Source organism: Mesoplodon bidens, assembly GCF_964165515.1.
Source record: "Mesoplodon bidens genome assembly, chromosome: 20".
Lineage (NCBI taxonomy): Eukaryota > Metazoa > Chordata > Mammalia > Artiodactyla > Ziphiidae > Mesoplodon > Mesoplodon bidens.
Window position 1 is genome coordinate 29,795,627 of NC_138181.1, and position 27,543 is coordinate 29,823,169.

Below are 27,543 nucleotides of genomic sequence, written 5' to 3' on the forward strand. Positions count from 1 at the left end.
CCCCGATACTGAGCCCAGGGCTGCGTCTCTGGTGACCCGGGAGCAGAAATGGAAATCATGGTCGCTCTGGTTTCCATCACCAGCACAGATAATTCCAGCCCTTGCTAAACTGAATAACCCATTCCAAGCGCAGGAACCACAGACGTTGTTCGGGACCCCACCACGGCCCACTTGGACCCAGCGAGGTCCCCGCCCGAGGCCGAGTCGCGCCCCGAGCACTCGCAGGACACGAGTCTCCAGGCGCGAAAGCGGATTTCGACCTAAACCGTTTTCAACATGTTAACAGGGAAACATCCCAGAATTCACTACGAAAGGGCTCACAGCTCTAAGCTCGTACCTACAGTTGTCCGAAACACTTAACTTGAAGCCCCGAGGGAGCAGCCCGGCTTCCCGGACACCAGCCGAATCCAACGCACACAAACGCTGAGACTGGAGGTGTGTCTGGTCGGGGTAGGGGCCGAGCCGGAAACGGCCGGGAGCTGGGCGGGAAGGCTCAGGCCTCGCCCTCGCCCACGCCCACGCCGCTCCGCCCCGCCTCTCCCTGAGTAAGGCCCCGCCCCTCTTGCGTAATTTCCTGGCGACGCGGAAGCGGATTTCGGGAGCGAAGGTCCCCTCGGGTGAGTGAGCACCTCCCGCGCTCCGCAGCCCCCTCCCGACCGCATCCTTCACACGCAGGTTCTGGGGGTCCCCGTTCTCGCCCCTCCGGCCCGCGTTGCCCTGAGACTCGGGATGCCGGGCACTCGGCTGCCGGGTCCGAGGCCGCGTTCGTTTCCGGTCAAAATCGCTCCGCGGCCGTCCCCGTCAGGCCTTTCTGCCTTCGGTCTCTTCACCGTCTCCCGGCCCGAGCCGTGCCGTGTCAGGTCCCCACTCGCGACGTGGACTCTCGCCCTTCGCGCCCCGCATCGCCCCTCTCGGCCCCTCAGGGCAGCCCGGGACGCCGCGCCCTCCCGTGGCCCTGGGACTCCACAGACCCCAGTGTTCTCCTGAGACCACCTGCCCATCCTGGGCCTCCTGCGGCCTGGCCATGCCGCTCGCTGCCCTTCGCGGTCACCGCCTCAGAAAGGCCCTAGAGCCCCGGGCTGCGGGCAGGGGACCAGTCCTGTCCAGTGACACCCCGTGTCCTTCTGTCCCAAATCCTATCCGCTGGCGATACCGGCCAACGTGTGTCCACATTCCTGATGTCTCACGGGAAAGTGTGCTCTTCTGGGCAGAGCATCTTTGTTCCCACCCGTGTGGATGTCGAGTGGGCGGGGGGCTGAGGAAAAAGGGACAAAGAGGGAGAGCCAGGGAGACAGCTAGCCAGGGAGAGTGAGGGAAAAGACTGCAAAGTAGAGGATGGAGAGTGGGTGGATCCTGTGGACTTGGCAAAACAGTAAGAGTTGGAGAGAGTGAGCTAAGCAAGAAGCAGTGCGATCAATGAAAATAGACACCAGTGGAATCAGAGAGATGGGAGGAGGGCAGAATAGGAGGAGAGGGCCTTGATCAGTAGCAACAGTAGGGGGCTTCCCTGGTGGCGCAGCGGTTGGGAATCTGCCTGCCAATGCACGGGACTCGGGTTCGAGCCCTGGTCTGGGAGGATCCCACATGCCGCGGAGCGGCTGGGCCCGTGAGCCACAACCACTGAGCCTGCGCTCCGCAAGAGGAGAGGCCGCGACAGTGAGAGGCCCGCGTATCGCGATGAAGAGTGGCCCCTGCTCCCCACAACTGGAGCAAGCCCTCGCACAGAAACGAAGACCCAACACAGCCAAAAATAAATGAATAAATTAAAAAAAAGAGTATTAAAAAAATAGCAACAGTAGGGGCAACAGGAGGGTGGATCCCATCCCATTCATTAGATGGCTTTCTGGTTTCCACATGATTTTCCTTTTGAAATGTATAGTCTCAGGTTTGGTTAGCGGCCTCAATGCTTTTCCAGTCTTTATTACTTATTGAAAATGTTATTTGGCACGTTACACTATTTTAACGTGTTCTTGGTAAGGATGTTGGTAATGTTTTTATTAACAGTCAAACCTAGTTAATCATTCTAGTATATAACAGCTTCCTTTCTTTGCTTATACGATCTTTTGACTTAGTTGGTCTTGAGCTAAGGTTTCCAACTAAGTGTATGTTCTCTTCAAGTTCCTGTTGTCTTTCCTCTACAAATGTTCAAGGACCCAGTCATCCCTGCTGCTCCTAGCCACCAAGGGGGACAGGTACAAGTCTTTCCCTGGGTCCCCTGAGAACTTAAAGAATTAGTCATTTCTCAGTGTGTTCCTCCCTTAGTGCCTTCCAGTCCAGCACCAGCCTTTCCTGGGTATCTGAGGGGACTTAGAACATTTCCAAGCAGGCCTAGAATGCTTTCCATGGGACTGCATTTGGGTAGTGGCATTTCCCAGGCTCCTGAACTGACCTAGAAAATTCTGCAGCAAGATTAACGGGCATAGGCACCCTCTCCATTCTTTCCAGGCAGACACTAGTGGCTCTTGGGTCCTCAGGGCCACTTAGAAAATCTTAAGAGTGCCAGGCAGGAGATAGATGAAGTTCACTGATGTTCCATGTTAACAAAAGCAGTTTCTGGCTTGACCAACTTTTTTTTTTTCTGGTGGCTCTTATGGGCCAAAATGCCCTGCCTGGTGTTTTTACTTTTCCCATGTCCCACTGGAAAAAGAGGTTTAAATAGAGGAGGGAGGTGGTCTGATGCACTTGGAAAGACAGAGTGAAAGAGAGTGAGTAAATACCATATTTTGGTGTTTAATTTTTGCTAGAGATATGCAGTGTCCATTTTTCCTCTTCAAATGTTTTTCATATGGTACAGTTTCACTGAGCTTGTTTCGATATTTTTAGAATGAACATTAAAATGTGAAATGTATAAGGCTTCTCTTCAAGAAATGGTATCTATGAATTGCGTAATATTTCGTTTGAAATTACAAAAGAGCAACAGTTGGCCTAAAGAATCTAAGTTCATATGTGTAAAGAGCCCTGCACACCTTGTTAGACAGTAGTCATACCTTATTTGGCAGCAGCCTTAGAATCAGAGATGCATTTAAGGGCAGCAGGAACTCACTTTCGTGGAGCTCATGGTTTCTGTCAACTAGGCCAAGTGATACATGGAAACTATCAAATTAAATGTAGAAAACTACTGGTATGGATTTTATTTAATTGCGATATAGTTTCCAAATGGTACGTTATATATTTATTATAAGTTTTGCTTATATGAAGGATGTTCTAGAATAGATGGTCATATTGATTTTTTTGTGTAATCCAACTCATAGGAGCAATACTCATTTTTCTTCTTTCTTTTAAAAAAATACTGAAATAGAATTAGCAAAAATGATAGGGCATGAAAATTCATTTGGAAAACAATTTGTCATTCAGAGACAACTCTTCTTTTTGGTTCATTTAAATATGTTTGTGTGTATGTTTCCTCCAGGGAAGCTGGACTCAGGATCCATCTTTACTCGCCTCCAAAGCTCCACCTACACCAAATATTAAGGCCGCAGCACTCTCATTGCTGACCGCCTTGCTGCACTTTCTGCCGGCCACCTTCAGGTCAGACATCTGGGCTTGCCCTTTTTGTTTAGAGCTGTTCATGGGCCATGGGATTGTTCCCTCGGCATCCTCAGAGTTTCCTGGCTGTGAGGCTGTGAGCTGGTGTGGCATTAATGGTTCCCTGGTTCTAGGGTATACTTAGAAATTTCTGCACAGGTGAGGACTTCTCTCAAGACTTCTGAACTTGCCTTGGTGGTTTGTTGTCCCTGAGAGGTCTCAGGAAATTTGAAGTGACTCTTGTGGCCCAAAGATGGCCTCCAAGTAACTTCGGGCAGCCATGGGCCCTTGCTGGACCCCAGATAACTTAGAATATTTTCCAGGGGCTCAGGCAGGACAGGATGTCCTTTTCAAGCTTCCCCTGTAGAAATGGCAGGCCTGAGCATCTGGAAGGGGACTTGAAAATTTCCAGGCACTCCTCGGGGAAAATGCCATCGGGAGGTACTGTGGTAGAGCAGGAACGCGCGCGCGCGCGCGCGCGCATGTGTGTGTGTGTGTGTGTGCGTGTGCGTGTGTGTGTGTGTGTGTGTGTTGGAAGTAGTCATCCTAGCCAGTAAATCAGACCGTGACCGGATAGAGAAATGTTATTTAATGTCTTATAACAACAACAACAACAATGATAAATAATAATGTCAGGAAATGGGAGAATAGAGTATAGCCTACCCTGCATGAGTGACAGAGTGCCCAAATCAGTACTTTTGGGGTGGTTTGGGTCGCAGTCATACATAGTTCTGTACCTTGAAACGTGTTCCTTGAAGGTGGAAGACCACGCCAGAAGGGAAAAGCAAACCATCAGAAGTCAGGCAGAGGTGTAATTGGGGGATTCCTGGGGGACACTAGGGGGTGTGATTGGCACTCACCCACTGCCCTAAACCCACCTGCTTTCTGGAGAGCAGCCAGCTAGCTGATGGGGCGCAGCTCCCTGCCAGGAAGGCAGGACTCCTGAGCCACACCCACATTCCTGCAGCGTAGCAGCCCTGCCTACCGTGAACATTAAGCCCCCAGAATAAAGACGCAGACGTAGAGAATGGACTTGAGGACACGGGGAGGGGGAAGGGTCAGCTGGGACGAAGTGAGAGAGTGGCATGGACATATATACACTACCAAATGGAAAATAGATAGCTAGTGGGAAGCAGCCGCATAGTACAGGGAGATCAGCTCCGCGCTTTGTGACCACCTAGAGGGGTGGGATAGGGAGGGTGGGAGGGAGACGCAAGAGGGAGGAGATATGGGGATATATGTACATGTATAGCTGATTCACTTTGTTATAAAGCAGAAACTAACACCACCTTGTAAAGCAATTATACTCCAATAAAGGTGTTGAAAAAAGATCTCAAGTTGAGTTTCCTTAATTTATTGTGGACCGTAGGTCCAGTGAATGGTATCTTTGTCAGAGATGAGAGGGAGTGTGAGCCGCAGGGAAAGAGGCCACGTGGTGACGGAGGCTGCGATGAGCCAGCAGAGGCCAGGAGCTGCCAGAAGCTGGAGGGTGGGGGGCGGGGGGGTGGTCCCCAGAGTCTGGAGGGGATGTGGCCCTGCCAGCACATTTTTGGGGGCTTTGAGAGAATAAATTACTCTTGTTTTAAGCTCCCAAGTTTGTGGTAATTTGTTATGGGAACCCTAGGAAACTAATATAGTGTCCTTTGTGACATCTTCTGTTTTTTCAAAATGATTTCTCAAAATGACATCACCTTTATTGTTTATTTGATACTCTCAGATAAGATGCAAGTAATGCGTACAAGTATGAACCATAAGAAAAAAGCCACCGTACCTCCAACAAATACGGTCCCTGTGTGGAAGTTTACTATCTGACACTTGGCTCCCATCCCACATGCACACTAACGCACACGGCGGGGCCTGTGTGTTTAGGAGGGTTTCTTTGGGAAGATGCTGCCTTTCAGCGACAGCGGGCTTATCTTTATAAAGTCAGTTCCCACAAACACTGGGGAACAGGCTCAGAATTTGTGTTTTTTAGTGTCACTGTCTTGGAATTATTCGTATAATTGAAAGTAATTCCCATATCTGCTTTGTCCATAATTATTTGCCCCTTTTTTCGTCTGTGTTTTGTTTGTTTCTAGTATTACTCTTTTACATGATGTGCCCCATGTGAATTCAGGTTATAAATCTTTTCAAGAACAGCTTCTGTGACATCCCTTTTTTTGTTCTATATATATCGCTTGTATGCTTGTAATTTTTACTCTGTTTCTTTTTGCTCTTTTGGATGTTTGTCGCTGTTTTTCCAATACCCCATTGTTTTAAATACTCAGTTTTCCCAAGCCAACATGTTCTAACATGCAAGTGTATCTGTTAGGAAATGTTGAAAACTGGTGACGTTGTCATTTTTTGCTGTAAATGTTTCTGAATTCCTCTGTACCCTCTATGTATATAAAAATTAATTGTTTTCAGGAAGTTCTTATATAACTTCTATTTTAATGAACTGAAGCAAGTAAACAGCATATAGCATTTAGTTAGTTTTCCCTGTATTTATATCTTTATGAATTTGGACATTTGCTATTTATAATTTAGTTTCAGTTTCATACAAGCTTTCTCTATTGCGTGGAAAGATCATTGTTTTAGGGAAAGAGGATACATAACTTTTTTTTTTTTTTTTTTGCGGTATGCGGACCTTTCATGGTTCTGGTCTCTCCCGCTGCGGAGCGTGGCTCACGGGCCCAGCCGCTCCGCGGCATGTGGGATCCTCCCAGACCGGGGCACGAACCCGTGTCCCCTGCATCGGCAGGCGGACTCTCAACCACTGCGCCACCAGGGAAGCCCGAGGATACATAACTTTTAAAGATAGAGGTGGCAACCAGGAGAACTCTGTAAGATATTAATAGTATGCAGCCAAAATACAGGAAAAAAAACTCTTCCTAAAGCATTTACATGTCTCCATAAAAAGCTCCACCATTAAGGCAAAGTGCCTTCTACCCCCATTTTCAAATAAAACTTTCCCTGCTGTCTCTGTAACCCCAAAAGTTTACGAATCTTCACACATAGAATGCCAACACACATTCCCCACGTCTCTGAATTTTACAAAACATAAGCTCAAATACAAATCCCATATCTGACCAGGGCAAGGTGATATGCAAAAAATACCTCTGTTCTCACACTTAGCTCTCATACACCTACCCCATCTGTGCCACCCACAAACCACAAAATCTATACTAAGAATCCCTCCAAACACTTAATTGCTCAGCCCGGTGTTCCCTGAGAACTCACCCTGAGATCTCTTTTGACAACCTATCGGCACATGTACAACACCCAATCCCACTAGAATACCTCCGAAATCAAATATGCCAAGTTGTTAAAGAGATTCACATGTATCCCACACACGTTTCAGGGCATGGAGGCACAGTTTCCCTTCTAAGGCCTTGGCTCTGGATCCGTCACCATTACACAGTGGCACCAGTGTACACGTCACCGAACCCCACCTTTGTTTCTTCACCCCAGAGGGACTGTGTGTATGTGCTCATTGCACACGTGTGCCCTCAACACTTGTACCAAGATAACTGGAATACACGCACAGGCTCCTCACCCTTCTTGTTTTTTCTCTTGGTATCTCTGTTACTCTGCCCCAGACAAGGGAGTTTGCTACTGTTCTCCTCCACCTGAGCTGGGATGTCCCTGAATGAAACGTTCAGCAGGTAGTTTTCCTGCTCTGGAGATTCTTCTCATCCCACCTCTTTATTTAGACTGCTGAATCACAACTGCACTGCAGCGCCCCAGGGTGAATTCTGTTTTCCTGAGGTTGAATTCAGGCTTTGGTCAGTTTTGTTCTTGGAGAAATTTCCCCTGGTCTAAGGTGACTCCTTTGGTTGGTGTTTCTTCCAAATTCTCCTGTGACTCAGGAACTTGGATGTAGGCGTCTCCTTCAGGGCTTCCTAAATCTGCTCCCATGGCTGTGTCATCAGCCCAAGGGCTATTGGTTCCCTACCTATTGCCAGACTCCCACTCTTTCTTTCCAGTTTGCTCTTCTGAGTGTTCAAGAGGACATAGGCAGTTTGGCTCAGGAAGGAAGTCATGTCACAGGTGGCTACCTTAGATCATCCATCATCCCACTCTTTTTTTTCCCCCCAGTTTTTACATATCAGAAGTAATGTCCATTGAGACAACTCAAAGCGGCATAGACCAGCACAGCTTAGAGTAAATAGACAAGTTGTCCTGCGTTCTGCTGAGACAGGAAGATTTGCACGTCAAGACACTCGGGATATGGTTACTCAGCAATTTTGTCACCTGTGAACTGTTTCAATACAAGGATGAGGACCTTGGAGTGTGCAAAGTAAACATCTTGGCAGTAGGCACCTTCTTTAGACAAACACTACAATGACAGGAGTTTTCGCGGTCCAGCTCTTTGGGCTTCATCGACTATCCTAAAGCTTGGCTCTCACTCTGAGCTACCTTGATATCCAGCTTAATGTCCAGGTAAGGGTCAAAGGTGTTTAAAATGCCCTTGCAATGGAGACACTTGATTTAAGGTCTCCAGCACCCTCCAAATATTGGTCGTGTTAGGGTGGTGCCCTTGAAGTGACACTGTAACTACTTGTCGCCTTGCAGACGTGCCTTCTGCATGGCGTTGACAGTGAACATCAGAAATTCATGGGCATCTTCCTGCTTGTGTGTATGGAAGCCAGCAACTCACGGGTGTGATGGCTTGATAACATCACAATGATGATGGCTTGCCTAGTACATAGGATGCAGAATCCTTAACGCCGACAAATCTGAGAGTACCTCTGAGTCGGTGTAGAGTTGGCAAGGGATGGTGTATATGTCAGATTTTGCAGCACTGCATTCATGTAGCAGGCGGTCCCCATATTCCAGAGTCCCATAAAGTCTCTTAAGTCAGACAAGTTTCTCTGAAGGAGGGGGCACTGTTGCCACAGAAGCAAAACCATCATGCAGGTTATGGTGTCTGTGGTGATTGTGATGGTTTTTCTACTAGAGGGAGACCCCAGTGGACTTCAGCACCAGCTGTGGCTGCCTGAGCAGGTTTGCGTTTTGGAAAGATAATGAACTGAGCCTCACCTCCCCAGTGGAGAAAAGTAGCTTCAGTGTCTCAAACTGGCTGTACCATTTTACATTCCCAGCAGGAGTGAGTGAGAGCACCTGTTGTCCCATATCCTTGTTTACATTTGGTGTTGTCAGCGTTCTGTGTTTTAGCCATGATAACAGGTCTTTTAATTTGCAGTTCCCTTATGACATGTTGGATCTTTGCCGTCTGTATGTCTTTGGTCAGGTGTCTGCTCAGATAGTTTGTGCATTTTTAATTGGGTTGGACTTTTAAAATTTCTTTTAAGATTTATTATTATTATTTATTTTTGGCTGCGTCAGATCTTAGTTGCGGCACGTGGGGTCTTTGTTGAGGCGTGCAGGATCTTTCGTTGCAGCACGCGAGCTCTTCGTTGTGGTGCATGGGCTTCTCTCTAGTTGTGGCGTGTGGGTTTTCTCTTCTCTAGTTGTGGCATGCAAGCTCCAGGGCGTGTGGGCTCTGTAGTTTACAGCACACAGGCTCGCTAGTTGAGGCGCGCAAGCTCAGTAGTTGTGGCCCGAGGGGCTTAGTTGTGGCATGTGGGATCTTAGTTCCTGACCAGGGATCGAACCTGAGTCCCCTGCATTGTAAGGCGGATTCTTTACCATTGGACCACCAGGGAAGTCCCTTAAATTTTAATGAAGTCCAATTTATCAATTTTTTTCTGACATGAATCATGCCTTTGGCACTGCACCTAAAATGTCATCTCCAAACCCAGAGTCATCTAGACTTTCTCTTATGTTGTCTTCTAGGAGTTTTATAGTTTTATATTTTACATTTAAGTCTATGATGCACTTTCAGTTGATTTTTATGAAGGGTGTAATATCTGCATCTAAATTCATTATTTTGCTTGTGGCTGTCCAGTTGTTCCAACACCATTTGTTCAAAAGACTGTTGTTTCCTCATTGAATTGCCTGTGTGCCTTTGTCAGAGATCAGTCTTAGAAAACCTTTGACCCTGGTGGGAACAACACCAGCCAGTAAGTACTGGAGGCTCAATTTACAGGGTAGTTGAGACTCTTCCACTTTTCAGAAAGGGGACACCAGACTCCGGCAGGCCACCACTGTCCCAAAATGACAGAGGCTCCTGGGCCTGGAAATCGGCCCGTCTGCACCAAGAGGTGCGGTCGGTGTGAAATTCACACTGGAACCCAGACGTGCTGGGGGAGAAGACAAGTGTAAAATACCTCACTAGTAATGTTTAGATTGAATACATGGTTAAAGAATCATATTTTGGATCTGTTGGGTTACATAAAATGTTATGAAAATTAATTTCTTTTTACTTTTTCCTGTAGCTACCAGCACACTTAACATTGCACGTGATTCTGTTGGACAGCGTGGGTCCAGAGCCGAGTCAGTTCCTGCTTTGGGAGCAGAGAGTCCTCCGTGTGGGGTGTCCTGCCCGCGGGACCTTGGGCAGCACCTCCAGCGTCGTCCACCAGATGGCAGTAGCTCCTCTCTCTCCAACACGACTTTGCCGGAGTCCCCAAGGGCTTGGAGTAACCCCGTCTGTCCACATACTGCAGGTAAGCCTGCTGCCGTCTCCTGCTGCCCCGCAGGGCCTGCGCCACCCTTGCTCCTGAGGACAGACCGGCCTGCGTGTCTTGTTTGCGGGGCAGGGTGTGGGGCGGAGCCCCGTGTGGTGGGAAGGGAGCTTGGGGGTGGGTGCCCTCGCTCCTGCTCTGTGTCCGTGTGTGACTGGGCACCCCAGTCCTTCCTGCAGATGGTGGGGGCAGGCCGTGAGGCAGGGTCCCAGCACCCCACCTCTCTCACGAGTGCCGTGCCTGATGCCCTCCCAGGAGGGAGGAGGGCCTTTCCTCCACAGCAGAGATCAGTGTATAATGCACAAATAAGGCAGAGGGTGGAAGCGCCAGTGTGAGCAGCTGCTGCCTGGCCAGGCTGGGTGTACCCTCACCTCCTTGTCCGAGGGAGGAAGCCAGCATCGTCCAGCGCCCCTGTGAGGGAACTGAGTATGTCTTCCCAAAGGCCCTGAGTGACAGAGGCAGGATCGAACCTGGACCCTCTTTCACCCAAACCCATGTTCCTTCCACAACCCTGACATCCCTTTACTCTGCCCCACGGAGCCCAGGGACTGGATCCTGAAGATGCGGTGGGGGTCCCTCGGTCAGACACGTCCCCTTGGGCTGTGCCTGGCGTTCCCCAGAGCATGTGTCCAGGGGTTCGTCCTTACACTCCCTCCCTATGGCTGGGCCTGTGTCCAGGGGCTGAGGGCAGGGCCCTGCTGGGCAGAGAAGAGGGGGCATGGGGCGGCCGTGGGAGCCCCCAGCTCCTCCCAGGTCCAGTTAGGTGCACGACCCCGAAGCCCCCCTTGAACTGGTGTAATCCAAACAAGCGAGACAGGTTCTCAGAAAGGATTAGAGGGTTTAGATGTACTCAGTCCCTGGAAGACGTGGACGTTTGTGTTCAGTTCCCGTGCAGAGCCTGGTGCTTCCGATCTGTTAGCTGGGGTCCCAGAGACAAGGCCACCTGGTTACTAAGGACTGAATTCACTTTTCACGTCGGCTCGAGGTTCCCCAATATGCAAGTAGTTCACAGCCTGCAGACACGACCAGAGGACGGCTTTGAAGAGACACTGTCAGCCCAGACGGGGACGTCAGGCCAGCAAAGGAGGCCAGTGTGCTGTTTGTTTGCACGGCAGATTACATTTTCAAATAACATATCATAACGGATTAAAGCTGAAAAAATCATTTTTTCCAGGCCACTGAGCACTTTATAGGATTATTCAGTCCAAAGGGGCTCCTGGCTGTCATCCTCTCAAGGTCAGGAGAACAAAGTTTCTGCCAGTGGCCTCGGTCCCAGTCTGAGCTGAGACGCAGCTGGCCACGCCAGGGAGCTGGTCCATAGCTGCCTCTTCCTAGAGAGACAGCCAGCTCTTGTCAAAACAAATAGCAGACACCTGAACCAGTGAGCACTTTTTTTTAATTGACTTGGAGTGACTGGAAGGGGTAACTGAAGGCCCCTTTGGGGGTTTGGTGTTTCTGTAGGAGGAGAGCTTGATTCCTGCAGCTGCTGAGCCTGGTCAACAAACGGAAACCCATCAACGACAAACACGTTCCCGAGTGAGGCTCCCTTGGGGTCCAGCGTCCAAGGGTCTAGGAGAGACAGGAGTCGGGACCGCTCATGATTCCTGCGGGGGCAGCAGGGTCGGGGGCGGAGACGGGAATGAAATGACCCCTGGGGACCTGGGCGTCTGCTCCTCAGAGCCATGGGGCCTCATCTCTGGTCTGACTTCGTCCCCCACGGCCCACCCTGCCCCTTCCAGACAGAGGACGCAGCGCTCGGGGAAGGTGCCTGGCCCCAGGTGCACCTCCAACGGCAGCATCTGCAGGAAGTCCCTGCAAGGGAGCTGACCTTGGCTTAGGGAGGGTCTGCACCCTTTTCCTTCCAAGAAAATGGAAGAACGCATTGGGAGGGGAACTAACAAAACTTGCTCTGGGGAGACAGCAGGAGCAGAATGGAGACCTAGGGGCAGAAAGGCCTTCACTGAGCACGCACTCGGGGCCCAGCACTGCGGCAGGACCCAGAGGTGGAGGGTGAGCAGGACCAGCAAGACGGGGCTGTGCCAGGATAACGTGCACCAGCCGGAGAGAAAGAGGCTTCGCTAAAACACAGTCAAGAAAACACAGAGGGTTAGGTCTGTGATCAAATCAGTGGGGTAAAGATCCCCTGGAAGCCATGTCAGTTCACCAGATCTGAATCACAGCCGCACAGACAGATGTGAAGATCAGCACGCGGGACGGTGAGAGTGAGGGTCCTATGAGGGGAATGGGCCTCTCCCCTTGCAGCTCAGAGAGAAGCCCACAGAGGCTGGAGCCACGAGATCGAGAGGCTGGCTCAGGACCCGAGTTTGGAGAGAAAAGGCAGGGCTGGATTTGCAGGACCTCACAGGCTGAGAACAAGTTTGGAGTTTTTTGAGCATGGACGTGACCACCTGATTCACCCCCAGCGGACCAGCCTGTCTTCACACGGAGGGTGTCGAGTGGCGGGCAGCTGGGGAGCCCTGCCAGGAGGCCCTGGCAGACAGCACAGGTGTCCACTAACCACAGGACATGCTCCGGGACTGGAGATTTGGGAAAGAGAAAAAGGAAGTTGCAGAGAGGCGAGTGGAACCAGCTTTGTGGGAGGAGCACGGCGCTTGCCAGCCCTCCCCTCCTCGCGGGCCTCCAGGGGCCGATGTGGGCAGAGGCCTGCAGTGCACGTACCAGGAGCAGGGGATGCTGTGAGGAGGATGCAAGGCTCTCAGCCTTGCTCCCCGCCTGCTCCTGGTCTGCAAGACCTCCAGGGATTTAGCCCTCCCTTGGCGTAAACGTGAAGCTCAGAGGGAAGAGGAAGGCCTGGGCAAGAGCGTTAGGGCAGTTCTCTGGGGCACCTGCTCCCAGGGCCGCATGACCCGTGCACCTCAACTCCAGTTTGGTTACGGTACCACCAGCCGCGGCCTTCGAGGGCACACTCACACCAGAAGCAACAGGAAGGCGGCATTTAGCAGAAGTGCACTTTCACAGCTCTTTAGCATTTAAATTTTTTTAATTTAAATAAGAATTTAAAATTTTTAGGGTGCCCAGCATGCTGGTTTGAAACACTTACACACAGTGAAAGGGTTAGTACAGTCAAGCTAGTTAGCACGTCCGGCTCACGTAGTGACCACTGTGCGTGGTCAGAGCACCTGAGGTCCACTCCCTGAGTGAATTTCCAGGACCTGACCCAGCGTTATCACCTGCAGTCACCGTGCTGGACAGTAGTCTCAGGACTGCTCACCCTGCGTCCCTGCAGCTTTGTCCCCGTGACCAGCTCCTGCCCACCTCCCCTGCCTCCCGGCCCCTGGTCACCCCCATCTACCCTTTGCTTAAAATTTAAGTCAACAAAGCTGACATCACAGCTCCTTGCGTAAGAATGGATCAGGGAGATCTCTTTTTGGTGAGAGTTTGGGTACCACTTAGAATGCTTTTAATGCTGCAAAACTGCTCAGGAGGTGCCGTAGAACAAAAACGTCTCCCGGTTCTAATTTCCACCCGCAGTGGCTCCACAAGCCCTGTAGGACCAAATCCATTCAGGTTCTCATCTAAATGAGTATGTGTAGCTTTGTGCCTGTTTGTCTTGGTTTTTTTTCTTATTGTGGAAATTTGCCAGTAGAGAGAATAAGTTATACAGCTGGGCGATCTGGTTCCATCTTTGCCCTGCCTACCTGTCTCCCCCAGGGGCGTTAGGGCAATTCCAGATATGGTACTGTTGCATCCACCCTAAGGATCTCTGAAAGATGGGAGGTAATTGCATTTCTATCATTAAACAAAGAATTGACAATAATTGCTTAGCAAAACAAAACACCCAGCATGGTATCTGTTAATCTGTGGCCTCCTTTAGCCCGGAGAATGCAGGGCTGTGGAAGGGTGAGCGTTTTGGGGCCGGCTGGAGGCCTCTGGGCACCACAGCAGATCCCATCACGGGAACCCCAGTGCCTGGCTGTCTCTCTCGGTGATGTTAGCAGCCTTTGAAAATGGATGCCTAGATTTACTCAGGTATGCTGAGTTGTGAAACAATGACATTTTAATTCCAAGCTTCTACTTTAAAAAAACAAAAAACACTTTCCTCATCAACTACTTGTACCTTGAGGTTCAATTTAGATTTTGCGCTTTTTGTTTTATTTTGTTTTAATGTCTTTGTTAACTCGTGGATTTAAACATTAGTTGTGTTTCAATGCGGTAATTCTCACATCTTCAGTCGGTGGGGCCCTCTTCAGTGAATCCTTTTGATGTGGACCTGGAGACCTTTGGTGGCTTTCTTGTTTTCTGGTGGACACGATGTTTTAGATGGTGCATTTCCCGACTCAGACATGAAATCTTCCATTTCTCCCAGAAGCCACGGATGGTTTTAGTGAGAAATCTACTCACTGGGGGTGACTGTTGGTCAGGTTTGGTCACTGTTTTCAGTCCTTTTCTGTACAAAGCTAGTCATTTCACATCCATAATTCCCATTCGAATTTAGGAATACAGTGTTTTTACTTAACCTCATCTGTTGTATGACCGTCTCCTTTCACTCACACTATTTTGATTCTCAGTGATATCAAAGTAATGACTCAGTCTGACCTCAACGTAAAAACGTTAGTCTCAGAATAACAATGTCCATGCCCGCTCCCGCTTTTAACTTAGTGGTTTCCTTCTGTTATTGTTATAGTTATTGCTATTATGGGTGTGTTTCAATATGCAGGAAGGCCTGTATTTTCCTGGCACGCCTTTATTGTTGGCAGGGAATTGACAATGCTTGTGTAGATTTTCCTGTGATTGTTCATGCTGCTTATTTTTAAAAATAAAACAAAGACTTTTCCTGAATCGCCAGGAGATAGCAATGGGCTGGCATAGCTTTTTAACTTCGAAGCTCTGGTGCTTCCTCTTTTGTTATTTTCACAAAGCGATGAACAATTTAGCCTGGGCGGTTCAGAAATCAACCCGCTTGTCTCCCCTCCCCGACCACCTGCGAGGTGTCTTCTCCTCTGCCCCTACTGTGTGTCCTGCTCAATTTGGTCAGATTCCGTCCTCAGGAGTTTCTCCTGAGGGAAGGAATCTGGGTGCTGGGGGAGCTCTGTTAGTTTTGAGTTTATAGGGTTCAGACTGTTCCAGAACTGTGGGATCCGTGGGTACTGGGTTCTTAGTTTTGCTTTCAAATCTAGTATGTCTATTTCTGGGAGAATTTGGGGAAAATACAAAAACACTAAACTGCCACCATCTTCCCAGTCTCCTCCTTAAATGGGCTTTCAACTTTCTAATGAGACTTAGAACAGGGTCAATTGTAGAAAAGAATACAATACATCACTGTTATTGTGGACAATATAATCATTCACTAAAATTCAAAGTCAGTGTGCTTCTGGTACCCAGGATTCTCTAGAAGCCTGTCTCCAAAGGTTCTGGTCTGTACTCTTCTCTTGAGGTTACGAAATAATTTTCCTGGCCACCAAGCAAATCTGGCCGATATTCCCCTACCCTCTCACAGAGTAGTATATGCAGTTCTGATCACCGCACACCATGAAGTCAGTAAGAAAACTGGAGAGTGAAAACAAGGAAATGGTGATGAATTAGGTTCCCATTGCTGCTGTAGAACATTTCCAAAAATTCACTGGCTTAGAACATCACATATTTATGATCTTACAGTTGTAGAGACAGAAACCTGAAGTGAATGCACAGGCAGTTCCTTCTGGAGGCTCCTGGGGGAACCTCTTCCCTGTCTTCTTCCAGCTCCTCGAGGCTCCTGCCTCGAGGCCTTCACCTTCAAGGCCTCCGGGCAGCTTCTTCTCACATCTTCTTCCTCTGACTCTGACCCTCCTGCCTTCTCCTCAGCCACCAGCTGGGAGTTTTTGGGTGAAATTCAGACCTGAAGAAACGGCCGGGGCAGCGGAAGGAGGTGTGGAGCTTCTGGCCACGGCGGGGCTCCAGTGCAGGAGGAGGGTGGGGAAAAGGAGCCCAGGGGTCAGCACATGCCAGCTGCCCCCGAGCCCGCACCCCTGCGTCGGCCACTCACACTCCTCCAGTGAGTTTTGAGTCTAGGGCCCAGGACCCGAGTGTGACATTATTTGAAAGATCCATCACTGAGAGAGAATGAAACCACTGTTTCCATCGAAGCGCTGGCTGAGATGGGTTCACACTCAGGTGGGGGCAGACTCAGCCTGGGGGGACGGGGGGCGCAGCAGAAGAGGCAGGGCGCCTGGGCCTGGGGGGGCCGTGGCGTGCTGGGGCCGCTCTGCGAGGGGTGAACATCCCTCTGAGCCCCTCCCATGGGCTGAGTGTTCAGGAGAGGGCTCTGGGTGGCAAGCTCCTGCTCGGGACGTGGGACCAGCAGCTCCCAGCACCTGATCCCTGGGGTCGTCCTGCTGAGGGGTGGTCTGAGCGCCATGGCCCTCAGAATGGAAGTTGCCCCTGGGGTCATTTCTGGGTAATCCTGCTTGTTACGTTTCAACCACACTGTCTTCCACTTGTCGAAAAGTTTTACAGAAAATGTTGGTCTGGGGCTTCCCTGGTGGCACAGTGGTTAAGAATCCACCTGCCAGTGCAGGGGACACGGGTTCGAGCCCTGGTCCGGGAAGATCCCACACGCAGGCTCAGTAGTTGTGGTGCACAGGCTTAGTTGCTCCGCTCTAGCCACAGAGCAACTAAGCCTGTGCACCACAACTACTGAGCCTGCACTCTAGGGCCTGCAAGCCACAACTACTGAGCCTGCGTGCCGCAACTACTGAAGCCCGCGTGCCTAGAGCCTGTGCTCCACAACAAGAGAAGCCACCTCAATGAGAAGCCCACACACTACAACAAAGAGTGGGCCCCGCTTGCCGCAACTAGAGAAAGCCCGTGTGCAGCAACGAAGACCCAATGCAGCCAAAATAAATTAATTAATTAAAAAAAAAGAAAATGTTGGTCTATTGGGTAAATCCACCCCCACGACCCCAGACCATACGTGCAATGATGCATTAACTGTAACTTTCCAGAATCTCCCGCTTGTAGAGATTCACAGGTAGCCCTTGGCTGGTTTGTTGTTCTACAAGAGACATGACCCAGCTCCCTGGCGGTGGCCAAGGGAACAGAAGAACCAGCCTGTGGGCTGCCCTTAGCAGGAAGCCGCCAGCTTCTGGGCTGGGCTGATTAGAAATTGGGTCTTATGTTGGGTTTGACCCCAAGAATTGAACCCACGGAGGCACCTCTGCAGACTGTTTTCACCGTGAATTCTGGAGATGAGCTGGAGGTTATTGGGCAAAGAAAATTGGAGAATTCCTGACACTCTGCCTCATTCAGAAGGGCAGAGATTAGACGCCCCTAGAAACAGGGTGGCTTGGAAAGATTGTCCCTTGAACAAAGCGCTTCCTTCCAGGACTGCACGGTTTTCTCCTCAGCTGCCCTTTTGCATCGCCTCAGAGATTGCTGGGACTTGACATTCTAATATCCCACTGTCTGGATAGACCAAGTTTATTTATCCACTCACCTGCTGAAGGACATCTCGTTTGCTTCCAGGTTTTGGCAGTTATGGGTAAAGCTGCTGTAGACATTTGTGTGGGCATAAGTTTTCAATCCCTTTGAGTAAATACCAAGGAGCATGATTGCCGGATCACATCGTAAGGGTATGTTTAGTTTTATAAGTAATCACCAGACTGTCTTCCAAAGTGTCTGTACCCTTTTGCATTCCCACCAGCAGTGATGAGAGTTCCTGTTGCTCCACATCCTTGTTGGCATTTGGTGTCAGTGCTCTGGATTTTGGCCATTCTAATATGTGTGTGGTGGGATCTCATTGTTTTAATTTTTATTTCCCTAATGACATACGACGTGGAGCATCTTTTCATATGCTTATCTGCCATCTTGATGAATTTTAATACAATTTCTAAAATTCTAGAGGGAAAAAAAGGTGATTTTGGTTGAAGTTTTCTGGCAAACGGAAGAAGTAACACATATGTGTTCATATGGCAAGTGGTTTTACCTCTGAAACGTTGATACAAAAGCTCCACAAACATCTGCAGAAGGAGTTTCCACAAGGAGACGCAGCACGTTAAGCTTCAAGTATTCTGACTCTGGCTAACAGTGAGAGGCTCCTTTAGTGTAAAGAAATAGAGCGCAGTTGTTTTAACCGCACGCAGAAGGAGGCTTTCTGTAAAGTCTGTCCACGACGGACCTGGAGCATTGAATAAAATGTTTTCTTTCTTTAACCGATCATCTCTTGACAAGTAGAGATATATATAGATATAGATATTTAAATTATAAATATCTATATATAAAATATCTATATCTATATCTATCTATATAAAGCACAGACACCACTGCTCCAGATTTGTTCAAACTGGTTCAATGCTGCATTTCAATTCTTGTGTCAAATGCTGGTTTAGAAGGATTTCTGGTGACGTGTAATCTATGGTCTAATGATCCAGGCTGATTGAATGTTGAGTCAGTAAGAATTTCTCATTTCTTGTTAATATGATGTTCACTTTTTTGAAAGCAGATTTTTTTTATAGAGAAAGAAGGTAAATGTCACACATTTCAATTTAAAATGTGAAATGAAGTATATTTTCTTGCTAATGGACACAAAAACGTGGGTTTTTTCTTTTTCCCAATCAACAGATTTTATAGAGCAGACCCACTGTTTCTGTTGAATCCCCACTAAGCCTATGGACTGGACACACGGTGAGTCCTAGGACCTCAGCACCCGTCTGCCTTCACAACCTCTGCCGCGTCCCCTGCAGCCCAGGCTCTGTGGCCCATTGCTGGGTGCCCTCCATTTATTAGTCTCAACTTACTTCGCACGATTTCTCTTCCAACTTCTCTGATGCTATAAAACTCCTCTCTTTTAAATTCCATCAACACGTTTTGTCTATTTCTGCCTCTGCGCATCTGTTTTTGCTGCTCCAACATGAATGCCAACCTCTTTCTCTCCAACAATTAAAACAGGGCCTGTGCCTCAAGGCCGCCACAAGGTTACCTGCCCGATGTGCGCACAGCTTCTACACTGCTTTGTCATCAGGCCACTTACTAAACCTGCTTACGTTCCTTGACCCACCCCAGCTGCAGTTCACCGTAATTCACGCACAGGATGTCCTTAGCACCGACCGCTGCCTCAGACGCCTGGATGAAGGGCAAGAAGTCGGCACCAGCGAGGCCCCGAGCTCACGGCGCCTGCAGCTCCTTTGGTTAGAAGACGGAGTTGGCTCAGACATGCGGCCCCTCCGGCCGTGGGGACTCCCAGGAGGGCAAGGGGATGAAGTAACAGGGTGGGCTCAGGGTCACCAAAACTCCAGTATCCACAGCCTTCAAGTGGACCACTGAAGTGAGCCTGGAGAAGAGCGTGCGGCCAGCTTGGAATATTCGTCCCGGGGGGAAAGGCTGACGACTGGGCAAACGGCGCCAGGAGAAGGCAGGAAGGACGGAGTTGGGCCTGTTGGGCACAGCGGGGGCTCTGAGCTCAGCCACGCGGGTTACTGGAGGTTGAACGCTGGCTGCTGTGCGGGGCCGGGTGCGGGGAACGGGGCTCCAGGCTCCCAGAGGCACGTGGAGGCTCGGACCCTGGGAATTGGCCAGACTCGGGACTTGCTAACGGACTGGGCTTGTGACGTAAGGAGACCGGGTTTATAGAAAGTTCCTGAGCCTGGGGCCTGAGCCGGTTCCTGAGCCTGGGGCCTGAGCCGGTGCTGGTCTCTGCCACGCTGAGCCGAGCAGGGCAGGGCAGGGCAGGGGTCCTGCGCTGAAGCTTTCCCTCCGAGCTGCCACCCAGAGATCCAGGTGAGACGTCCAGGCAGAGGTTGGGTATCAGCCCGGAGAGCAGGGCTGAGCATCTAAATGTGGGAACCTGTCAGCATTGTGGTCATGCTTAAACTCTTGGGATAGGGTGCGACCCCCTGAGTACGGAGACAGATGAAAGGATTTCCGTTATTTCCAGGAAGAGGAGAGGATCCAGCCAGGTGGCCGAGGGCACAGCAGGAAAACTGCAGGTTCCCAGAAAAATCACTTCAAAACCTGGTTTCTGAAAGGTCAGCAAAAGTGTCCAAATACTGTTGCAAGGACCAGGCAGATGAGGCTGACATCTGCCAACAGGGAGTTGACAGGGACTCTGTCAAGAGCATTTCAGAGGCACCGCCGCCACCCCTGAGCTGGAAGCCTGGTCAGCAGAGCGGGGGCGGGGGAAGCCATGCTGTAACGGAGGACAGGGAAGTGAAGTGGAATCCGGAGGCTGACGTGTGCTCGTCAGAGGCGGTTCTGCTTGATTTTTGTTTTGCTTTTAGATGAAGACCAGCATGTTTGCATATTGATGAGTTGACTCAAGGAGGGAAAGAAAAAAACAAGCCCCAGGTACGAAAGGCCGCCTGGATGTGCGTGGAGATTCTCATGGGAATGGGCAGGCCCCACCTTCACTCGGGGCTTCCTGTCTGGTTCACTCCTCTGATCTGTTGTGGGAACCATCGTCTATGGTTTGTTTTTCTCAGATGGGTCTCTGTGCCTCTCTGCTTGGTCCAAATGCGGGACACAGGAGCTGTGCCATAGGGGCAGCCACCCCATGTGCTGGGCACTTTGCTACCACAGGGCTGCATGGTTGTGAACCCAGACCGAAGAGTCCTTCAGAGGAAAACGTACGATCCCAAAATTGGCCGTGTCAGGTGGCATTCAGAATGAATGCCAGAAATAGCCTGTATTTTTGGTGCAATCAGCCACCTCATACATTTTTTCTTAAAGCTTAAAGGAAGCAGAAAGGCACACACAGCCTCAACATTTCTTTGGTCCAAGGTGTTTGTGTCTGAGACCCAGACCACGCAGGAGGGAAGTGTTCTAGAAGAGTGAGGTGTTCTTATGTTTTCAGCTGGATCAGTGGGCTCCCTGTATTGTGCAGTCAGTGGGAAAACTGACCTTGAGATCCCAGAATGAGCATCTAGGAGACAGGCATCTCACCTGGGTACAATGCACCAACCCTTCAGCTTGCAGAACTATCCTTCCACTTCAACAACCTTGGCCGAGGGAGGCCCGTCCTTGGTTTCTGGCCACTGTGAGCCACGTGTGCCCTGGGCATGAGTAGAAGAGGGGGGTCCTGCTCGCCCCCATGTGACACATCGGCCAGCCCACTTTACAGGACCGTGGACGTGACCTGGGGTCCCCGTCCCCACCGCAGGGAGAGCCTCCTGCTCCTGGACTTCCAATCTGCGTAAAGTGTCTGAAAAGGGACTGTGTTCGGAGGAATTGGCTTCTGTCCATCTTCCCTGACCAGCTACGTGTAAGTCAGGGTGGCTTTTAATGCCATAAGCTTTGGGCGCTGTGCCAAAGTCCAGCCGCATACCCACCGAAAATGCAGCACACGCTGCAAAGAGAGGGAGTGACTTTGCCTTAATAGTGCTTCACGGGAACCTGTGTTTGTGGGCTGATTCCCGTGTATGGTTCCTCACTTCCTGTGGGATGAGGCCAAGACTCTTTCTTTCACATCATCATCTGGTCCTGTGTTTCCACCTTCAGCTCTCTCCTCTCCCCACATCCCTGCCAAACACTTCCTGTGTTCTAAGTTAGTATTTTTTAACTTATTCACAAAGATTGCTCTGCACTAATAGCAAAGCCTATGCTTACAGTATTCTTGTTTGCAGAAGGTTTTGTTTCTGTGACAGAGTCACTTACAACTCTCCACCCTCTCAGATTTTGTTTCCCTCTGCATACAATGTCTGAATACCTCATTACTGTCTGGTGAGCTCCTATTCATACTTCAAAGCCCAGTTCAAATGTTGTCAGCTCTGAAACCTTCAACCACTCCACACCCCGAACCAGAGTTGTTGCTCCACAGCCTTTTGCTGTAGAACTGATTATATTTGTATATAACTTTAGGCGTTTTTGTTAACATCTTTGCCTTCAACATTATGTAGTGAGCACCTCAGTAGAGGGACTAGCTATGATATGCCTGGGTGTGGCGTATCACAGTGCTAGCACAAAGTGGCGTTACTAAATATGCTCTTCTTTGTCCAAGGAAAGAAGGATGAGGGAGGCACAACACTAATGAGTGCCATGTTCTTAGTAGGTCACGTTTTAGTAAAAGCCAGCACAACTGTTCTGGTGAACTGGCTGATGGTCCCCGCCCTGCTTCCTAATTAGAATTGACAACTGTAGGGGCACCTGCTCTGCTTGTCTGTCCAGCACCCTCTTTCTTTTCTTCATAAGGTCACCCTGTTTTCCTTTGGGGACTCACTCCTCTCCAAGGCATGTGACTTGGGTGACACTCTTGAGAGTGTGACTGGGTGGGGCTGCCCCACCTTGTGTCTCTAGGGGAGGCCCACAAGCTAGGCCTCTCCTGGGAGGGTCTTCCATCCCCGACTGCTGAGATGGGTTCAAGGTGGGCCCCTGACTCTAGCAAGACCAATACATGTTATACCCACGTCTGCTGGGATTATTGAAGGAAAGCCCCTCTTCTGATAACTGGACACAAAGCACATGAAAGCCCCAAGCTTTGGGAGTCGTTGTTGCTGCCACATGGAGAAACCAAGCCAGCAATGAAGCCTACTCAGAAGGAGCGACCAAAGATGGGGACAAATTTCCAATATGACCACCTGGATCCAGCCATGCCTGATGCTCACACCTGGGCCTTGGGCTACATACCCGAAGCCATTTTGAATTGGGCTTCAGTCCATTGCAATATACGATGTCCTGGCCATTTCCTGATGAATCTCCCTGTCAGAGAAGAACCGACTCAGTGGCATTGTAGTGATGGCAGATGCTATGCAGGGAGGAGAAGGGGGAATTCCTGCCGAGGGTCATTGTAAGCTTCCCGAAGGCTGTGGTCCTATAACCCAGGCAGGGGCATGTCCGCACGCAGCAGTGGTCAGAGCGTTCCAGGCCAGCCACGGCTGGGAGAACAATACCCAGTATCAGACACAGGAGAACACTTGCCGAGCCCCTGCCTGCACCCATGCCGGGCAGAGGACCCCGGGCCCCAGGGTGCTGCTCCTTTTCTGCTTTTGCCTCACAGACTGACTGGCTCTTCAACTTGAACTTGCTGGAAGGTGCAGTTTCCAGAACAGCGACCACTCCCAGTCCAGTGTGTTTGTCTTCTGCCGCCAGGTTACAGTATTGCTGAGAGCTGGATCACACACCTGCGTATGTGTACATGTATACATGTTTGTATACAGAGTAATACATAGCCTGCGTCTCTGACCTCGGCCTCTCAAAAGGCAATTTCCTGTCTCAGGATCTCCTCGTGGCTAGGGGCTCGGCTGCCCACTTGCTGCTTGGCGACCTCAACCCAGGTCTGCTGGCCCCTCTGCCTGATTCTTGCCATGTTTTAATGGGATGTGACAGAGAGAAAACAGCTCTTTGCTCTAATGAATTCTCCTTCGTAAATGAGAGGTTACTTTAAAATCAAAGCAGCCAGGACTGATACCCCAAGTGGAAATAATTAAATTTTGTGCTAGAGAAAGATTAGAAGCCCTTATAGAGGGATGAGAAAAAAGACTTTAAAAATCCAAGTCCAAGGGCTTCCCTGGTGGCGCAGTGGTTGGGAGTCCGCCTGCCGATGCAGGGGACGCGGGTTCATGCCCCGGTCTGGGAAGATCCCACATGCCGCGGAGCGGCTGGTACCGTGAGCCATGGCCGCTGCGCCTGCACGTCCGGAGCCTGTGCTCTGCAACGGGAGAGGCCGCAACAGTGAGAGGCCCGCGTACCGCAAAAAAAAAAAAAAAAAAAAAAAAAATCCAAGTTCAAGGGTGTTCTAAAGATTATGGAGGTGAGCTTATGCTGCAGAGATGGTTTCTGGTTGCGTGTTTAGGGTTTGGTGTATCCCACACGGGCAAGGGCACCAGTTCCTTCCAACTAGACTGTATAGTCAGCACTGCTGAGGGGAGGGAACTGACCACAAACACAACAAAGTGGGGATGGATGTCGGTGGAAATCTGGGCTCTGTTTGAGCCCAGATCTGTTTGAGAAGTAGGCACTACGTCTGAAGTGCACGTCACCATGAAGTGTCAGCAGGAAGGGCCTCTGGCTGGGTGAGTGGAGAGATGGTGGAGGGGAGTTAGGGAGTTGGGGGAGAGTTAGGTAGGCGGCCCTGGCTGGGACAGGGCAGGTGGGCACGTCCTCAGGGCCCACCGCCCTTTTCCTGACTCAGCATCCAGTGAAAAGGAGATGGTGAGGGCTCTGAGCACCTTTCCCCAGCTCCTTCAGATTCCTGGTTCTAGCCTCATGGGGGATGCTGTAGGCAGGAATGCATCTTCCCAGACTCTGAATCCTCTGTAGTAAACAATGCCCAGGAAATCAGCCTGAGCTGGAGGGAGTCAGAGCCCAAGTCATTATAATGACAAAAGATTTCTGAAGGCTCAGAGGAGCACAGCTCTTCTCCACGTGAAGGAGCCTTTCTGATTGTCATGGACAACTAGCTAGCTCTGTGTTTCTCCCCAAAGCCCTGTAATCCTAGAAATCAGAACTGATTAGAAAACTAAGGCAATTGCTAGGTAGTTTCAAAGGCTTGAGGAGGCATGTCCAATAAACCAAGGATGCAGTTTCACGGGAGAACATAGACATGTGTGGAAGCTGTGGACCACAGGGTATTGCAGATACCACGCAGTGGGAGGTGACTGATAGCCACTTTGTGGAGATCAACTTGTCAGTCAAGACGTGTGTTGACTTTTTGACCTAGAAATTTTAGTTTTTAGGAAACTAGGCTAAGAAAATAATTAGAAATACAAATATTCACATCCGAAGATGTTCATAACTGTGTTACTTATATAAAAATTATTGAAGGTATCTGAGTTCAAAATGATGAACTGGTTAAATATAAATGCAATGAAATGTTATTAGTCATTAAAATTGTTCTGAATTTTTTTTATCTATGGTGAAATGTTTGTAAAGAACTTTAAAAAATATATTTATTTTTGGCTGCATCGGGTCTTAGTTGCGGTGCATGGGCTCTCTAGTTGAGGCGCGTTGGCTTAGTTGCCCCGAGGCATGTAGGATTTTAGTCCCCTGACCAGGGATTGAACCCATGTCCCCTGCATTGGAAGGTGGATTCTTAACCACTGGACTGCCAGGGAAGTCCTGTAAAGCACTTTTTAAAAAAAAATTTTATTTATTTTTGGCTTCGTTGGGTCTCCGTTGCTATGCGCGGGCTTTCTCTAGTTGCAGCGAGTGGGGGCTACTCTTCGTTGTGGTGTGCGGGCTTCTCATTGCAGTGGCTTCTCTTGTTGTGGAGCACGGGCTCTAGGTGTGCGGGCTTCAGTAGTTATGGCTCGCAGGCTCTAGTGCGCAGGCTCAGTAGTTGTGGCCCATGGGCCCAGTTGCTCCGTGGCATGTGGGATCTTCCCAGACCAGGGCTCGAACCCGTGTTCCCTGCATCAGCAGGTGGATCCTTAACCACTGTGCCACCAGGGAAGCCCCCTGTAAAGGACTTTTAAGTGAAAGGGGAATATGGGACTCCACATAAAATATTTTAGCTATTGCAAATGAGAGTAGTTGCTTTCTGTAGATGTACGTGAATATTGCATAGAGGAAAAAATCAGAAAAGAATCCATCAAAACACCAACTATATATCTAAGTTACATATATCTTACCATTATGGGTACAGGTTTTTTGAATTTTCCTCTTTGTACTTTGCTTTGTACTTTTCTGAAATTTTAATGATAAGAACGTATCACTTTTTAATCAGAATTTTGTTTTTACTCAGACATGTCACTTAACCACTCAAACCCTCAACTTAACCCTCAACTTAACACAGTAATTTAACAGCTTCTTCCTTTTTTTTTTCCTGTTCTGGTTCACGCATCTGATAAAAGACGGTTGCATTGGATGAACGTTCGTTCTTGCCCAACCTTGCTTCACACGATGGTGACATCGAGTCAGCAGTCCCATGTCCTTGAAATGTGCGGTTCTGTGTTTTCACTCTGAAGCTCCGGTCCTGCTCTGGACACCCTGTGTGGGAGCAGCTCCCACGCGAAGGGGGCGTCTCCCCACAACCGTGCGCTGGAAGGGGTTTAAAGACAGCACCACGACCCTGGGCTCTCACACGACGTGGCCTGCCAGTCCCAGGTTCAGCCTAAAACCGGGGCCCTGTCCCTCTCCCCGCTTGGGAAGCCTTCTTGTCTGTTGTTGCCTGTGGTCTCCTAAAACTGGGCGGACGGGCAGTGTTTTAGAAGGTTTTATCTCCATGGCTTATCACTACTTTCTTATTTTATTTTTAGGTAATAGTTGTATGTGTTTGAGGTGTACAACATGATGATTTGAGACATGCATACATAGTGAAATTACTACAGTTAAGCTAATTAACATATAGTTTCCTCACATAGTTATCATAGATCCCAGAACTTACTTTCCTTCTAACTGGAAGCTTATGCCCTTTGACCAACGTCTCTCCGTTACCCCACCCCCAGCCCCTGGCAACCGCCATGCTACTCTTTGCTTCCATGAGCTTGACTTTTTTAGATGCCTCATATAAGTGACATCATGCAGTAAATTTCTTTTTGTGTCTTGCTTATTTCACTTAGCATAATGCCCTCAAGGTCCATCCATGTTGTTGCAAATAGCAGAATCCCCTTCTTTTTTAAGGCTGAATAATATTCCATGGTGTATATATCACATTCTCTTAATCCATTCATCCATCAGCAGACACTTAGGTTGTTCCCCTGTCTTGGCTATTGTGAATAATGCTGCAATGAACATGGATAGGTATGTGGATATCTCTTTGATGTAGGGATTTTATTTCCTTTGGATAAATACCCAGGAGTGGAATTGCTGGATCGTATGGTAGTTCTGCATTTAATTTTTTGAGGAACCTCCATACTTGCCATAGTGCTTGAACCAAATTCCATTCCCACCAACAGTGCACAAGGGTTCCCTTTTCTCCACATCCTCGCCAACACATGCTAATTCATCTTTTTGTTGATGGCCATTCAACAGGTGTGAGGTAATAGCTCTTTGTGGTTTTCATTTGCATTTTCTGATGATTAGTGATGTTGAGCCTATTTTCATGTAGCTGTTGGCAGTTTGTATGTCTTTGAAGAAATGTCTATTCAGGTTCTTTGCCCATTTTTTAATGGAGTTGTTTGATTTTTTGCTGTTGAGTTATGTGAGTTCCTTTTGGGTATTAGCTGCTTATCAGGTATATGGTTTGCTAATATTGCTTCCCTTTCCCTGAGTTGTGTTTTCATGTTGTTTCGTTTGCTGCTTCTCACTACTTTCTAATCTCATCGCCCACCTTTCCTCAGCAGGACTCACCCTTCCTGCCAGCCTGGCCGGTGCGTGGAAGACCTGGCACTTCCCGTGCAAACCCCCCTGGGTCCTTCCACTGCCCGCAGTGCCCCTCTCCTCCCTCTTCACCTGATGAAACCCTAGGCTGTAAACATTTTTGGTGGAAAACCATGTCTTCATCACTTTCATCTACCTCTAAGCCTTATACAGTTTTCGCACTTAGTAGATATTCAATAAATATTTTACATAAATTGCTGTTGGAGTCCATTTCTGAACAATGTAAGAAAACAAACCTTGGTTTTTAGCCTCAAACTTAATTTTT

At 49.3% G+C, this 27,543-nt stretch overlaps 1 long non-coding RNA gene and 1 pseudogene across 5 annotated transcripts; one reads left to right on the forward strand and one right to left on the reverse strand.

Annotated features, from left to right (window-relative positions):
- Positions 1-144: 144 nt before the first annotated feature.
- LOC308608258 lies at positions 145-27,472 on the forward strand. Of its 4 annotated transcripts, none has more exons than XR_014014117.1 (5): positions 145-617; positions 3,410-3,528; positions 9,846-10,076; positions 18,651-26,063; positions 27,239-27,472. It is a non-coding gene; the product is annotated as an uncharacterized lncRNA (long non-coding RNA). The 4 variants fall into 4 exon arrangements; XR_014014118.1 differs by having other exon boundaries at positions 156-617; positions 18,651-18,713; positions 19,092-27,472; XR_014014119.1 differs by having other exon boundaries at positions 156-617; positions 18,651-18,713; positions 19,119-27,472.
- On the reverse strand, positions 7,559-8,351 carry LOC308608105 (ubiquitin carboxyl-terminal hydrolase 17-like protein 6; annotated as a pseudogene). The gene has a single exon. The product of its transcript is annotated as a ubiquitin carboxyl-terminal hydrolase 17-like protein 6 (transcript).
- Positions 27,473-27,543: the final 71 nt, after the last annotated feature.